A 6,187-nucleotide genomic window follows, 5' to 3' on the forward strand; every position below is an offset into this window, starting at 1 on the left:
TATATATATATATATATATATATATATATATATATATATATATATATATATGTATGTATGTATACATATATTCCCCTCTTTAGGAGGCTCTCTTCTTTAGGGGTCATCACATCAAATCAAGTCGCACAAAGATTTGGCAATTACTTTTATGCCGGATGCCCTTCCTGATGCGACCACGGAGCTACCACAGCCCTCAGTGTAATGCAGAGAGCTACCATCTAGGGTGCCCGAGAGAGCAGATAGTGAGGGTTAAGGGCTTTGCTCAAGGGCCCAGAGTGGGGCTAATGAGGGTGGAGGCAAGTGTGGGTGCTTCACCTTTCCCACCCACATTTTGATGTTGTCGGTACCAGGAGTTGACCCAGTAATCTTCCGATAACAGGCCCACCTTCTCTAACCTCTGTTCCACCATGTACTCCCAACAAGGCCATAACTATAATATTCTTTTTTTTTTTTAAGGCTCATTTGTTTTCTATGAGACATAATATATTCATCAATCTATAGCATACGTGTAAATTGAATTTCTTATGTAAAACATAAGTTTGTCACTCTGGTTTACAGGTGAAATATTTGTGTTTATAGAGTTGGAGAGCTAAACACAATTTTATAAGCAATTTATTCAAGTCACCTAACTTTCTGCACTTTTTCTGCATCACTGATTACAGACAAAAAATAAAGCACTGCGTAAAAGATTTAAACCACCCTCCTCATTATTATATTTATCTACCATGAAACCAGAAGTTGTGGTATTTTACAATGACCATAATCAATAGTTCACCTTAAAAACATAGTTGGACTTTAGCTGCATTATCATAAATTTTCTAACCAGTTCTTGTATCCCATATCCTGATGCATGCTCAATAATCCAGGTAGAAAAAAAAAAAAAGTTCAATCTGGTCCTCTGGACATTCAAAAAAACAAAAAACAAAGCAAAAAAATATAGAAACGTTTCGTCTCTCATCCGAGAGACTTCCTCACTCTGAGGTGCTGTTTTCAGCTCAGTCTCTTAAATAGCACCTTCTCAGAGTGGATCAACCAGTTTGCTGCTGACAACCAAAACCAGCTGATCACATGCTCAAGAAGGACCATCAGCCTAACAATGGGTCATTAGCACACTGATGGCTGTTTACTACTCACAGAGGGCTGAGTGATACTAGCAATCACAGCATTGTAAGAGGGGGACAATTGAACACGTAGGCCTCCACCCCTGTTTAACAATGGACGATTTCTTTTCACAAAGATGGCCTCCTTTACTCCTCTCTCAAACCATCGTTCCTCAATTCCCAGGATGTGAACATCTTCATCCCTGAAAGAGTGACCGCTGGCCTGGAGATGAGTGTAGACCGCAGAGTCCTGACCTGATGATGTTGATCTTCTGTGCTGGGCCATCCTTTTGGCCAGTGGCTGTTTAGTTTCCCCGATGTAAGACTGATCAGAGCCCTCCTGACACTGAACAGCATACACAACATTACTCTGTTTGTGCCAGGGGACTGGATTTTTGGGATGAACCAGTCTTTGCTGTAATGTATTTTGGGGTTTAAAAGCCACTGGGACGTTATGTTTAGAAAACGTCTCAGTTTCTCTGATACTCCCTCAACATATGGAATGACCACTGGTCTGGGTCTGGGTTCCTCCTTTTCACCTGTTGGCTGACTGGAGTCCTGTTTGGGTTTCTTCTCTGCTTTCAGGAAGGCCCAGTTAGGATATCCACATTGCTCTAGAGCCTGTCTTGTGTGGGATTTCTCCTTCTGCCTGGCTCCCGAGTTAGTGGGGACGCTGTCTGCTCTGTGATACAGAGTCCTGATGACTCCTAACTTGTGCTCCAAGGGGTGATGGGAGTCAAACTGCAAATACTGGTCTGTGTGGGTGGGTTTGCGGTACACCTCGGTTTGCAAATGTCCTCTTTCAGAGACTGAGACCTCACAGTCCAAGAAAGCCAACTTGCCATTTTTTTTTCATCTTCTCTTGTGAACTTGATGTATTTATCCACAGAGTTGATGTGGTCAGTAAAATGTTGGACTTCCTGAGATTTAATTTTAACCCAGGTGTCGTCAACATACCTGAACCAATGACTTGGTGGTGTCCCTGAAAAGGACGTCAAGGCTCTCTTTTCTACCTCCTCCATGTACAGGTTGGCAACAATAGGAGAAACTGGAGACCCCATAGCACACCCATGTTTCTGCCTATAATATTGCTCCCCATATGTGAAGTAGGTTGACTGCAGGCACAGTTTCAAGAGTTGACACAGTTGTTCTGTGGAAAGTGTGGTCCTGCTGCTCAGAGTGGTGTCTGATTTTAATTTTAAACAGACCACCTCTACTGCATCATCAACAGGAATGCACGTAAAGAGTGACGTGACATCAAAAGAGACCATTGTTTCATCAGTCTCCATGATGACATCCCTCACCTTGTCCACAAAGTCCATGGTGTTCTGTATGTGGTGTTCTGAGCTGCCAACTAAAGGGATGAGTACAGACGCCAGATATTTGGAAACATTGTAAGTGACAGAGTTAATCATGCTGACAATTGGTCTTAAAGGTACAACTTGTTTGTGGATTTTAGGTAAACCATACAGACTAGGTGTGGCCTCCCCTGGGTACAGTCTGTGGTACAGAATACGGTCAATAGCCTTGTCCTGCTCCAATTTTTTCAGGCAATCTATTAACTTCTTCTTGTAACCACTTCCTGGATCTCTTTTCAGAGGTTCTGGTTAATCCCATCGAGACTCGGGGATGCATTTACCATAGCAAACTGAATGTAAAGGGGAAAGAAAAAACATATAGCCTACCTGTGTAAAAATTGTATAAAAGTTGTATTTAAAGAAGCGAAAAGTAAAAGTATTTATTTATCCCCAGTGTGGCTTGTTTTTTTTTTTTTTTTTTTTTTACTGGTGATGAACAAATGCAGCTTTTGTTTAAAATATATAACTTTTTGTTACACCGTGCAGTTAATTATGGAAGCCCATGAAAGAAAAAAAAGCCCAACAGGAAGTTATAATTTCGACTTTTAAAGTCATACTTATGAGTTTTAATGTCATAATTATGTGAATAAAATTCATACTTTTGAGTTTTAAAGTCATAATTACAAGAATAAAAGTCATACTTATGAGTTTTAAAGTCATACTTATGAGAATAAAAGTCATAAATTCGAGTTTTAAAGTCATAATTACAAGAATAAAAGTCATAATTATGACTTATTCTCATAATTATGACTTTAAAACTCAAAAATATGACTTTTATTCTTGTAATTGTGACTTTAAATGTCAAAATTATGATTTTAAAAGTCAAAATTATTACTTTTATTCTCATAATTATGACTTTAAAACTCGAAATTATGACTTCCTGTTGGGTTTTTATTTTTTCTTTCATGACGAAAATGGGCTTCCAAAGTTAATACACTATACTCTGTGCAAAGGTCTTGAGTCTTTGAGTTCATAATGTGAACTTTGGCAGCTTCTTTTGCTCATTTGCATTTCACCTGACCATATTCAGAGAGATGTCATTTTGTTACTTAGCCACCTAACACTGTGAATTATTTAAACATAAAATATTTCAGAAATCAAGACATAAAAAACAGTGTTGCAATTACAAACAAAAAATATATATATTTTAAATTAGATCTATTTAGATAAAGTAAAAACAAAATGGTATTACTTGCAGCCTGTCACTTTTGTTAATCCTTAACACAGTTTGGTCGTTAAAGTAGTATTTTATCTATAAAGATATTCCCAAACATCAAGCAGACAACTTGACAAAAAACATGTATATCTCAAGTTCTGGATCAGGTCTTTCCTTATCTCAAAAGACATAACTAATTAGACCCATTTCTTATTTTACTTGTCCCCTTTTGTTTACTGTCATTTTTCCTTCATCATACATGATCGATACAAGAACTGGTGCAGAGTGATTTTGAACCAGAAAGACTATCATGAGAAAGTTATGACACTCCTTAGTGACTTAACCTGTACAAATAAAGGTTGAATGAAATATATTGATGCTTGAATACTTTCTCCATTAAATGAGCTATAGATCAACAGCACCAAAAAGGTCCACAAGAGAAAAAAAAAATAAAAAATAGACAAAAATTATTAAAACAGAAAATCTTTGAAAATGTTTAACACAACTATAATTTTAATCTAAACATATTTCTTTAAAAATCTAATCAATTTTTTTATTCATTCATTTTTTGTTGACTTGCTGATTAATCACGTGTATAAAGATGACTTTTAACACTAAGACTTTAAAGAAGATCATTGCTATAAAGCTCTTCACGGGCCCATTAAACCACCAGAGAAGTTAAATTGTAATGAAGTGACTTTTTGGAGCCTGTCAGGAGAACAGGACTGTCTGCTGGCTCTGGCACCCATTTGTGAAGAACTTCACAGTAAAGTGCAGCTCACTGCGCTAAAAAGCCCCATTTTTCTCTCCCCCCCTCCTCCCCCCTCCTCTCTTTCTCTGGTGCGCGCTCACGAACACGCGTTCACGTTTGGCAGCTCCACGTCGACATTCTTCCAGCTGCATATAGTGAACTGCACAGCTCTGGGGGGAGAAAAGGTAAAAGCGGCGGTATAGCGACTTTAGGAGAAGAGCGCAGATGGACATCAGCCGCAGTCACGTCTGCGGAGTTTGCATTGCAATCTGTTGCTGAATCTGCACTTTCCTCAACTCGTTTTATTTCCTTTTTATATGATCTGAAGCACCTCGTGTTGGACCGCAGCTGTTCCCCTTGTCTACCTATATCAGGTACAGTATGGCTTGCAGAACTTTTTTCATATCCTGTAAGGAGAACCAAAGTGAGACATGATAAGGTTCATTTTTTTTGTTTTGCATTGCTGAAGTTGCAGCCACTTCATTGCTGATAAAAGTGCTAAGTCTTTACTATCTTCCAACTGATGTGACTTTCTATATGGCCTTCTTTTCAGGCTACTTTCCTCACTGTCAATGTCTTTTAATCTGATTTGTTTAAGGGAAGTAGCTCGATCTAAAGCTCAGAAAAGCTCAACAGGTTGAACTGATGGCAACTGGCAGAGGACTTTAAACCCCAAGTGATGATTTCACCAAACTGTAAGCCTTATTCAAAGTAGAGATGAGTAAGCTTTGCAGCCATCCAGATGTTCAGGCCTGAGGAGGGGAGTATCTATATATGAAGACAATCGGTGGTAATGAATTAAAGGATTCATGACCTGATTTGTAGGATCCACAACACAGCATAGGCCCAGTTCTAAAGGTTTTTTTTTTTTGAACATGACACAATCTTCTTTCTCTTAAATATGTCAAGCACTGTAGTTAATATAGTTAACATAGCTGTCTCTCCCCCCACCCCACCCCCGGCCTTTTTTTTCTTTCTTTTGCCATGTTGCAGGTCGAAGGAGCACCCAGTCGCCTGGAGGATAAGGTTCCACACAAGGACAAACCTGTGAGGTGGCACTGTGGCTTTCCAAATAAAGTTCTGTGATACACTCAGACTCTACTCGCATGCAGTCAGTGCATTACAGAACTTTGTTTTGGGAGTTAATACTTTAACTTGTGCAAAACAAATCATCAAGCATCTGGAGGGTTTAGTTCCCAGCATGAAGCTGTAATTATTATTTTTTTTCTTTTTACAAGGTTTTCTAAATAAAGGTTTTTATATATGTATATTTTGTAGTCTCTTGTCTTTTATGTGAAAAGGCTAAAAGTGTGTATAGTTAAGGTTTTATCATTTAATCATTGTAAATGCGTGTTAAAATATTGTTTTAAGAGCTGGGCTGGGTGCCATATGGAAACACTGGTCATGCTGATCAGGTGACTGAGTGGAGGTGAGGCAGAAAAGTAAACACTGTCACACTATTCAAGAACTTACGTGTGTATTTTTTTTTTTACAATGTAATGTTTATGCATAAATGAGTCATAAATGTGACTTTTTATGTCTTTGTAATCTCTTGTCCATTATCCTGCATTAAACTCGAAGCAAAGTTCCAGGTTCCATTTCAATGTCCACTAAATTACCTAACTTAATTTGTTTTTTTCAAAGACAAACTTTTTTTTGACTAATCTACAAAGTTGACACAAAGGTGTATATTTAACATTTACAAACGTATCACTCTTTACATTAAGCGACCAGTCCTATGTTGCAAGGTATGCTGGGAAATTATTTAAATGATGCATTCAGGTGCACGTCATTTAGTTGTGTAGTTTTAGGTGTAAGAGAA

At 38.1% G+C, this 6,187-nt stretch overlaps 1 protein-coding gene across 1 annotated transcript in view; it reads left to right on the forward strand.

The window, feature by feature from the left end:
• osbpl6 (oxysterol binding protein-like 6) overlaps nt 1-6,187 on the forward strand; it is a 792,463-nt gene that overhangs the window by 639,423 nt on the left and 146,853 nt on the right. The gene's annotated exons all lie outside the window — the stretch shown is intronic.

This window comes from Nematolebias whitei, chromosome 13, assembly GCF_014905685.2.
Source record: "Nematolebias whitei isolate Nwh7 chromosome 13, NemWhi1, whole genome shotgun sequence".
In the NCBI taxonomy this organism is placed as follows: Eukaryota; Metazoa; Chordata; class Actinopteri; order Cyprinodontiformes; family Rivulidae; genus Nematolebias; species Nematolebias whitei.